Source organism: Lutra lutra, chromosome 5, assembly GCF_902655055.1.
Source record: "Lutra lutra chromosome 5, mLutLut1.2, whole genome shotgun sequence".
Classification (NCBI taxonomy): Eukaryota; Metazoa; Chordata; class Mammalia; order Carnivora; family Mustelidae; genus Lutra; species Lutra lutra.
Window position 1 is genome coordinate 135,745,745 of NC_062282.1, and position 10,306 is coordinate 135,756,050.

The following is a 10,306-nucleotide window of genomic DNA, read 5'->3' on the forward strand; positions in this document are numbered from 1 at the left end:
AGAACATTTCCTTGAAGCATTTTTTTGACACTGGGAAAAACTCGAAGTAACTTGAATGTGTATCAACAGGAAAATGAGTTTGTGAAGATAGTTAAGTGCTCTAGAGTTACCATATTAACCATATTAACACGAGATACATTACAAGTATATATTATGAAAAGGAAAAAGGGAGGTTTGTAGAATAATAAGGGTATGACAACATTTACAACTTAAGACATGCATGTATGACAATGGTATATGTGTATTTCTTTTTTTTTTTTTTAAGTAAGCTCTGTGCCTAGTGTGGGGCTTGAATCCATGACCCCAAGATAAAGAGAAACATGCTCTACCAACTGAACCAGCCAGGCACCCCAAACAATGGTATATAATTATGTGTATATATATTATATAACATTATTATATTAGGTATTATATATTTTTATATTTTATATTTTTATATATCTTTATTTTGTATGTAAATATATATATATATTTTAAAGATTTTATTTATTTATTTGACACAGAGAGAGAGAGATCACAAGAAGGCAGAGAGGCAGGCAGAGAGAGAGGAGGAAGCAGGCTCCCTGCTGAGCAGAAAGCCCAATTCGGGGCTTAATCCCAGGACCCTGAGATCATGACCTGAGCTGAAGGCAGAGGCTTAACCCACTGAGCCACCCAGGAGCCCCTGTAAATATATATTTATATATAAATTTAAATATACACATATATAAGTTTATATATAAGTATATATTTATATATAATATATAATTATATGTATATATAACCATACATATAATTATCTATATACATAATTATACACATATAATTATAATACATATAATTATATATAATAAATAATTATATGTGTATATAATTATATAAATATATATATATACATATATAAAATAACATTATACATAATTTATATATTATTTATAGATACACAGTAGTATGGTAAAAATATTAAAAAATGCAGGGGAATGATACACACCAACATTTATGGAATGGTGGTCTAAGAAAGGGGGAAAGAGGCTTCCAATATTTAAAAATAAATAAATCTACAGAGTGATTGGTGACAATATCATATTCTATAAGTATGCATATAGAATGTGGGTAGGCTTACTTAAGTTGATACAAGTCTGAGAAGAAGGTCTGTAGTCCCTAAAATGGTTCACATAGCTTTCTGCTGTCTGTTTTCAGAATTGCTGCAGTTATATCACCAAAGCAATAATCTGTAATCCTTGGGAAATGTGACAGATGGGAACCACATGTTGGTTTTAGCTGAGCTGTCCTTCATTTTATTTATGGTTTATAAATACACTCAACTTAAGTCAGGTTCATATAAATCAGGTAGAAGCAACCAGTCAATAGCTGTACCTTTATTAAGTGTTTATCCACTTCTCAGGAAATTCAAAGTAGATATAAAATATTTTTTTCCACACCCAAAGAACTTAAAAACTCATTCTAGCAATAAGACAAACAGAGAACCAAATGTGGGCTATATAAAATATAAAACCAAATGTGGGCTAGTTGGATGTCTTGTGTTTTAAGGACTTAGAAAAATTGGAGCTCAGGATGAGCTCTGGTAGCAATTGGCAACCCTTCATGAAATAGAATCTGAGCTGGGTTTTTAAAAATGAGAAGAATTTATCCTGAGATGATATTTAATAAGAGCACCTTGGTTGGTGCTCTCATTCCAGATCTAGGTAAGCTTCACTTTTACCAACCATCGGTACTGGATTTAAAAGCAGCTCAGCTTACAAAACACTGGTCCAGTGCGGGGACTTCGGTATAATAACTGAATGCTCTGTTCTTTCCATGTCCCAGTTGTTTACTGGGTTGAAAACTGAAATGAAAGGAGCAATCATGCCATCCTTCTTTCTGTCCCCTCCAGCTATGGTGCAATTTAAGACAAGTAGCCGAAACCCACTCAAACATGCAAAAGTGAGAACAAGAGCTTATTGAACACAAACTGTGCTTTAATAGACATAAACAGTAAAGATTCCAAGGGCTTGTAAATTGGAAAGTCAGTCTCGAAATCTCCTTTCTCTGTCGCTCCCATCTCTTTCTTTTGTTTTTCTGTCTCTGTTGTCAGGCTCCTTCTGTTCACTCGTCTTGCACAAAGCTCAAAATGGCAGCCTAAACTTTAGATGGACATTCTCTTTGCTTTTGCAATTCCATTTCTTAGAATTTATACTGTAGATATACAAGTGTGCAAAATAAATTTATAAGGTTTTTTGGGGAAAAAAAAACGGAAGGAATCTGAAAGTCCATAAATAAGGGACTACTTAAATAAGTTATGGTTTGCCCATTCAGTGATACATGTGGTGGATAGTACTAGTCCTTACCAGTATTTCTTGATTCCTTCTCTTTCTGGGTAGGAGGGAGAAATACATTTCTGCCCTTTTAAGGGTGAGCATGCTGATGTGATTTGCTTTGTTCTCTGGAATTTTAAAAGGATTTTAAGAGTGCACATGAGGTTCTCCATGCTCTTCTGGTACAGCATTTGTAGAAACACACACTGGGAGGAAGAGTTATGAGACAGGGGCTCCTGGGTGGCTCAATGGGTTGAAGCCTCTGCCTTCAGCTCAGGTCATGGTCCCAGGGTCCTGGGATCGAGCCCCGCATCAGGCTCTCTGCTCGGCAGGGAGCCTGCTTCCCTCTCTCTCTGCCTGCCTCTCTGTCTACTTGTGATCTCTCTGTCAAATAAATAAATAAATAAAATCTTAAAAAAAAAAAAAAAAGAGTTATGAGACAGAAGCAGCCAGAGCACTGAGCCTTCACAGGGAGGACAACAGATGTCACATGCACAAGAAATAAGTGTTTGCAGCATTAAGCCACTGAGAATCTGGTGGTGTTTGTTATCGTAACAGAAACTAGATCACCCTGACTGATCTAGTGTACTGTGTAGTCAATGAAGTGAATGAGATAATGCGTATGTACTGAAATGGAAAATTAGACTAGTAAGAGAAAAAGATAAGAGACATAAGTGTGAATAGAATTATTCTATTGTGGGGTGCCTGGGTGGCTCAATGGATTAAAGCCTCTGCCTTGGCTGAGGTCATGATCCCGGCGTCCTGGGATCGAGCCCCGCATCGGACTCTCTGCTTAGCAGGGAGCCTGCTTCCTCCTCTCTCTCTCTCTGCCTGCCTCTCTGCCTGCTTGTGATCTCTCTCTCTCTCTCTGTCAAATAAATAAATAAATAAATAAATAAATAAATAAAATCTTAAAAAAAAAAGACTTTAGTAATTAGTAAAATTTGAATAAGGTCTATAGAGTAGATAATAATATCAAATTGATGTTACCATCTTGATTTTTATAATTATACTATGTTTATAAGGGAAAATGGTCTTATTTTCAGGAAGCACACACTGATGTAATCATATTTGCAATCCAGTCTCAATTTGTTCAGAAAAAAGTGTGTATGTGATATATAGGGGTGTGTGTGTGTGTATACGAGAGAGAAAGAGACTATATATATATAGAAAAATATATATATATATGAGAGAAGAAAAAATAAAACAAACGTGGCAAAATGCTAGTATTTGAGAAGTCTAGGTGAAGAATATGTGGGCTTTTTTGGACTATTTTTGTAAGCCTGAAATTATCAAAACAAAAAAGGCAAAAATATTTCTTTGTATACACTTAGGAAAATTTTTAGCTGTAAAATATAGTTATCTCTGGGTAGGCAGATGGGTAGATGGAACTGGATCTCTGGGGCAGAAAGGTGACTTTTACTTTCATTCCATTTGAATTCTCCAGAGATGATCAATGCTTATTACTATTTTCAGAAACAAAATTTTGAGGTGATTTGTTTTAGCTAATGCATCAGACGACTCCTCCCCAAATGCAAACTGGTAGGAGAAAGATGACAGTTTGAGCCACCTCCAAAAAAGTAAGAGACTTTTTAAAAAATATTTTATTCCTTTATTTTGAGAGAGAGAGAGGGAGAGAGAGAGAGAGAGATTGCACAAGGGAGGGGGAGGGGCAAAGGGAGAGGGAGAAGCAGGTTCCCTGCTGAGCAGGACCCTGACTGAGATCATGACCTGAGCTGAAGGCAGACACTTAACCAACGAGCTACCCAGTCACCCCCCAAAAGTAAGAGACTTTAACAAGGTTCAGTTACAGCATGAAAGAGAATGTCTGAAAGCATTAAGCATAATTTTCTCATTTTACAGGTTAGTAGATACATTTAAAGAATGGACTGTGTAGTTGGCTCAGTCAGAAGTTCGTGTGGCTCTTGATCTCAGGGTTGCAAGTTCAAGTCCCACAGTGAGTGCAGAGAGTACTTAAATAAATGTTTAAAAAATAAAGGAAAGATGGTAATGTTGGAACCTGAATTAGTGGTCTGGAGAGTGGAAGAAAGAGTTCAAAATACAGAGAGAAGAAAAAAAAAAAACAATAGAAATGGTGAAAAAAATCAAGACATGCAAGACATGCAAAAAATCAAGGAGATGAAAGATTATCAGAAGAAAAAAAAGGAACAAATGGAGGAAAGGCAATAATGGAACAAAAAACGAAGAAAATTTCTCCAAGCCTAAGAACAATTCAAATCTCAAGATTTGAAAGGCCTTACTGAATTCCAGTCAGATTGATTTAAAACAACAGATATAACTACTCACACACAAGCATGTTCTAGTAAAATTCCTGATCTCCAGGAATTGAAGTACTGATTTTATTTTATTTTATATTATATTCATGTTTTCAAAGTACTAATTTTAGAGTCTATTGGATAGAAAGAAGAATTTACTTAAAAAAGGAAAAATATCGGGGCACCTCATGGCTCAGTGGGTTAAGCCTCTGCCTTCGGCTTAGGTCGTGATCTCAGGGTCCTGGGATCGAGCCCCACATTGGGCTCTCTGCTCAGCAGGGAGCCTGCTTGCTCCCCTCTCTCTCTGCCCGCCTCTCTGCCTACTTGTGATCTCTCTCTCTCTGTCAAATAAATAAATAAAAAATCTTAAAAAAAAAAAGCTAATTTCATTCCTATGTAGAATTTAAAAATATATATATATCAGCCTGGCATCACATTTCATATTAAAAACTTGAAGTTAGGGGAAATGAAGTACAATCCACAGACAGTACCAAACAAATAAAATTACAAAAAACCCTCCCCAAGAAATGTCACCTAGCTTAGGTATGGTTCATCTGTTAGAGTGAGAGAAAGGTCTGTGTGCATCTATGGAGAGGAGGGGCGCAGGGGCGTCCCCATGGGTGAGAGAGACAGCAGTTGCACCAGAGCGGGTCCAGGAGGCAGGACACTTACTGTGAGATGTTAGGAATCTGACCCTGATCCAGAATTTCGAGTGTGTGTGTGTGTGTGTGTGTGTGTGTGTGATAAAATTAACAAAGATGAATATTTAAATAAAAAAAACAATCACTTTGTACCAAGATGCAATATTTAAGAAGAACATAATGCCTGTGGCTAGTGGCAACAGCAATGAATGCAGGGGGATGGAGAGGGCTGGCTCATATCCTACATTTGGAGCTGTGAATTCAATACACACCATTGGAAATGCAATCTGGCTGTACCTATTAAAATAAAAAATACGCAGGGGCACCTGGGTGGCACAGTAGGTGAAGTGCCTGCCTTCAGCTCAGGTCATGATCTTAGGGTCCTGGGCCCTGCATCGGGCTCCCTGTTTGGTGGCAGAAAGCCTGCTTCTCCCTCTCCTACTCCCCCTGCTTGTGTTCCCTCTCTGTCTCTCTCTCTCTCTCTCTCTCTCTCTGTCAAATAAATATATAAAATCTTAAGAAAAAATAAAAAATATGCCTACCTTTGCCTCGATCATCTTTCTCCTGCTGGTCCTTGCAAATAAAGGCACATGAGAACATGTATTATTTTATTGCAGCACTTTTTGGAGGGACAAAAAATTGGAAACAGGGGCGCTGGGTGGCTTAGTGGGCTAAGCCTCTGCCTTCGGCTCAGGTCATGATCCCAGGGTCCTGGGATCGAGCCGGGCATCATCCATCATCGGGTTCTCTGCCAGCAGGGAGCCTGCTTCCTACTCTCTTCTGCCTGCCTCTCTGCCTACTTGTGATCTCTCTCTCTCTGTCAAATAAATAAATAAAATCTTTAAAAAAAAATTGGAAACAAAGTGTATGACTATCACTAAGGAAATGACCGACTAAACAGTGGAATATTCACCTCCCAGAAGACTAAACAAGGCAAACTGTTATATAGGTAAAGGGGTGAGTGAGTTTTCTATCAAGGGACTTAGATTTCCACTATGTATGTTTACTGAGAAAGGAGATGCAAAGAATCTTATAACCCTCCCTTTATTTTATAAAAGGGTGAGGAGGAAGTCCTCACGTATATGAGTCTGTCTGACTAAAAGAGCAGGTAGAAGGTGTGGGAGGGCACACAGAGGTTATTAACTTGCTCAGAGCAGGGGGATGGAGTTAGCCAGGAGAAGGCAAGACAAAAGAGATAAGCAGGACCAGGGACATAAGCTTCAGCAGTAATTCCTGATAGGCGTAGCACCTGTCTAGAGTGGGCTGATGCTTTTCAAATACAGCTTTAAATTTGTGAAAACTAACATATGTTTTTGTATAGCTTTTCTGGTTGTTTTCTAATTATGGAGCTCTGACAGGATGGGTGTTTTACCCGAATTAGGGATGCGTACTATATATTCCAAGTTAAGCAATGCAAATTCTCTTCTGCAGAAAATTAAACAAACAGTCTTTAACGTAAGCACGGAAACAAGGCCAAACCAGCAGTTCTTTTGAAACCTGGCATTCTGGGGGCGCCCGTGGCTCAGTGGGTTAGGCTGCTGCCTTCGGCTCAGGTCATGATCTCGGGGTCCTGGGATCGAGTCCCGCATCGGGCTCTCTGCTCAGCAGGGAGCCTGCTTCCCCCTCTCTCTCTCTGCCTGCCTCTCTGCCTACTTGTGATCTCTCTCTGTCAAATAAATAAATAAAATCTTTAAAAATAATAATAATAAAAATAAAAAAAAATGAAACCTGGCATTCTGCCTGCTGATCATTATTTGCTGTTCTTTCCCCAACAAATACCTCCAAAGCCAGATGTAAGTAATCTTTAAGATTTATATAATTTTGGAAACTATAAATTTATGGTTTACATACTCCGTTGTTATGAAAACAATAATATATATGGGCAAATTATGGAAATTAACAACCCATTTTTGCATATTAATAGTTTCATGGCTTGGGCTTTTTAAACATAAAAATTACATACCTTATTTATTTCCAGCATGATTCCCTTATTGATTTGCATTTATTTTTCATTTTCAAAGTTAGGAAAATCATGAAAATGATTTTCAGAAAACCATTTACTAGCAGAAACAATGAAGCTCTTATAAGTAGTAAAATAGAGGGCATTTAATTTTTGCTTAAAAAAAGAAGTTTTCAGTAAGAATGTAAATATGAGGGGTGATGTTTAATTAACTCTCTTCATGGACATTTGCATTTTTAGAGGGGGAAAAAGCTTTAAGACAAAGGAATTTTAAAACAATGTTTCTAACTTTAATGAAATAGAGGTTTGGCCCCTAGTGGGCAGGGAACTTTTTAATCATGCAAAGGTCTAGAACCAAGAATAGAGCCCTCTTCCTATGCACCTGGCTCCCTGCCCTTAGACCAGCTCCACTCCTCAGCCCTAGCCAACAAAGTCTGGAAGCAGACCCTTCCAGGCTGATTAGAACAAATGTGCAGTCACGGATTCCCAGGAACGGAAGTGAGAGGGTGGATAGACAAAGAGAAATCTACAGAGCAGGGGTGCAGAATGTGGCAAGCAAAATATTTCCCCCGCCCCAAATGTCCCTCGTAATCCTGTGATTATGAGTCTGTGAATATGTTACCTTAAAGGAAAAGGAGAAAAAGATTGCAGATGGAATTAAGGTTGCTAATTGGCTGACTTTAAAGTAGGGAGATTGTCCTGAGTTATCTGGGTGGGTCCCATGTAATCCCATGTTCCTTAAAAATGAAAGAGGAAGCAGATCGGGGGCAACAAGAGATGACTGTGAAGGAGAGGACTATGAGGGCCAGAGTGATGTAAGGGGAATCGACCTGCCATTGCTGGCCTGGGAGATGGAGGAAGGGGACCAGGAGCCAAAGCACGCAGAGGGCCCCACTAGAGAACATAGCCCTGCAGACACCTCTCTTTTCAGGGAGACCAGCGCTGGGCTTTTCCCCTGGAGAACTCTAAAATAAGAAGTTTGTATTGTTTTAAAGCCATCCCAGCTCTGGTAATTTGCTGGAGCTGCAACGTGACACTAACGTACAGAGTGAGAGGCCATCCCAATAGGCAACTTGAAGGGGACAAGCGGGAAAGGGTGTCTTCAGAGATCTGAGTCATTTAAATAGCCAGGAAATAATGTAGTTACACCAGCTCCTGGGAAGTAGGGTCCCACGGATGGCAAGAGCCTCAGTTTTCAAGTCCTGCTCCTGTGCTAAGAACGTGAGTCAGCAGCATGCTCTAAAATTTGAAAATGGAACAAAGGGACTGTACACCCCCTGCTGGTAGATAGGAAACAGACTTTTTCTGTTTGGGATTCTGGTTTCCTTGTATATGCTGGGAAGTGAGGAGGCTAGCCGGGGCCTGTCATGGGGGGGCCAATGTCTGGACGCACTGAAGTCTGAGCCCCGTGCAGACTGTGGAATACCAATGGGGCCAAACCGAGCTGGTTATGCTCACAATACATGCTTGGAGAGGTAACCTCTTTAGATCTGTTTGTTGTTTCAACAGAACTTTTCCTTTTAAAGAATTCAATAAAAGAGACGCTACGAGAAAAACATCTTTTCCCAGTTAAGATGTTTGCAAGTTCAGCTGAAGAAAAACAAGCCAGCCTCTAGCACGCTTACTCAATATCTGTTCAAAGACGTAATGTAATAATTAGTGTGTTACTCAGTTTCTGAAATTTTAGTCAGAAATAATCCCTTCGTCCATGATAAGGAATTAATGAGAGAATTCTTAAGAACTGTTATAGAGATCATATTTCTGATTTTTTTTTTAAATTAAGAAGTGATTTATATATAAAAAAATCCTGAGACAATTTTCGTTTTCCTGATTTGTTCCCATGCAAAAGAAGGTTGTTTACCAGCGGATTAAGCTTTTTCATTTGGGTGTGGCAACTTCATTCCATCTCTTCCAATGGCCTTTTCATCTGCTGGGCAAACCCATCAAAGCGTGGTGGTTAGAGGTATAGAGGTTCAGAGGAGCAGGAAGGAGAGGGCGAAAGAGAAGGAAGAGGTTCTAGAGTTCTAGAGTGTAGAATTGTTTCATATATATATTCGCACATAAGATGCTTGTACTTAATATGACATATATTATTTATGTTTATTATTGTATTATATTTATATAATATATATCTATTACATAGATACACAAAAGAGAGAGCAAGTGAGCTCTGCATTACTAGGACTCTTTAACGAAAGTAACAAAACCCATCGAAGCTAGGATGAGTTCATCTTTTCCAACAGCAGATAAACTTTTTTTTTTTTTTTTAAGACATTCGCACTTACTCATAATAGGATTTTGCATCCCACCGCCTCCTCCTCGGTAACCTCACCACATACTTGGTGATAATTTACTCCTTTGCCCGACATTAGTTAGCAAATGTTTAGAGAGTGTCCACCATGCAAGGACAATCTTAACACTGGGGATTCGGTGCATAAGTTAGAAAGGATCCTTGTTTTCTTATAACTTACAGTTTAGTGGGGAGAGGGGAGAAATGGCTTGAGAAAATTCCCAATTGAGGAGACTATTTAGATAGAGTGGTCTGGGAAGAATTTCTGAGGAGGTGATGTTTAAGCTGCAGAGAATACCTGTAAAGGAGGGAGTTGTGGAGTGGTGGGCAGCATTCCAGGCAGAAGGAGCGGTGTGCAGAAAGAGCTTGGAGAATGTGATGGATTGCAAGGAGACTACCATAGCTAGAGTTTAGTGAGAGATGAAGATGGGACATGAGAGGAAAGGTGAGTGGGTGCCGGGCAGGTGCCCATCACGAAAAGTTTCTCAAGCCATGGCACGTCAGTTGGATTCTGCTCTGAGGTCATGAAGATTTTCAAGCACAAGAGTCATCAAATTAACGTGTTGAGGTGACCATTCTCGATGCTTTGTGGAAAGCGGGTTGCCAGGGCCCAGGAGACATGTAGGAGCATATGGAAGCCGTGTAGCTGAGGCTGAGGAGGCTTGGCCTGAGGTGGGGGAAGCTGAGGTGGAGAAGAAGGGATGGATCTTGGAGGTAGACTGGCCAGGACGCAGCAGTGGGTTGGACATGTGCATGTGTGAGAAAGACAGGAACTAGGGTTCACTCTTAGACTTCTGGTTTGAGCCTCTGGATGCCCAGTGGAACATGTCAATTGAAATGATTTG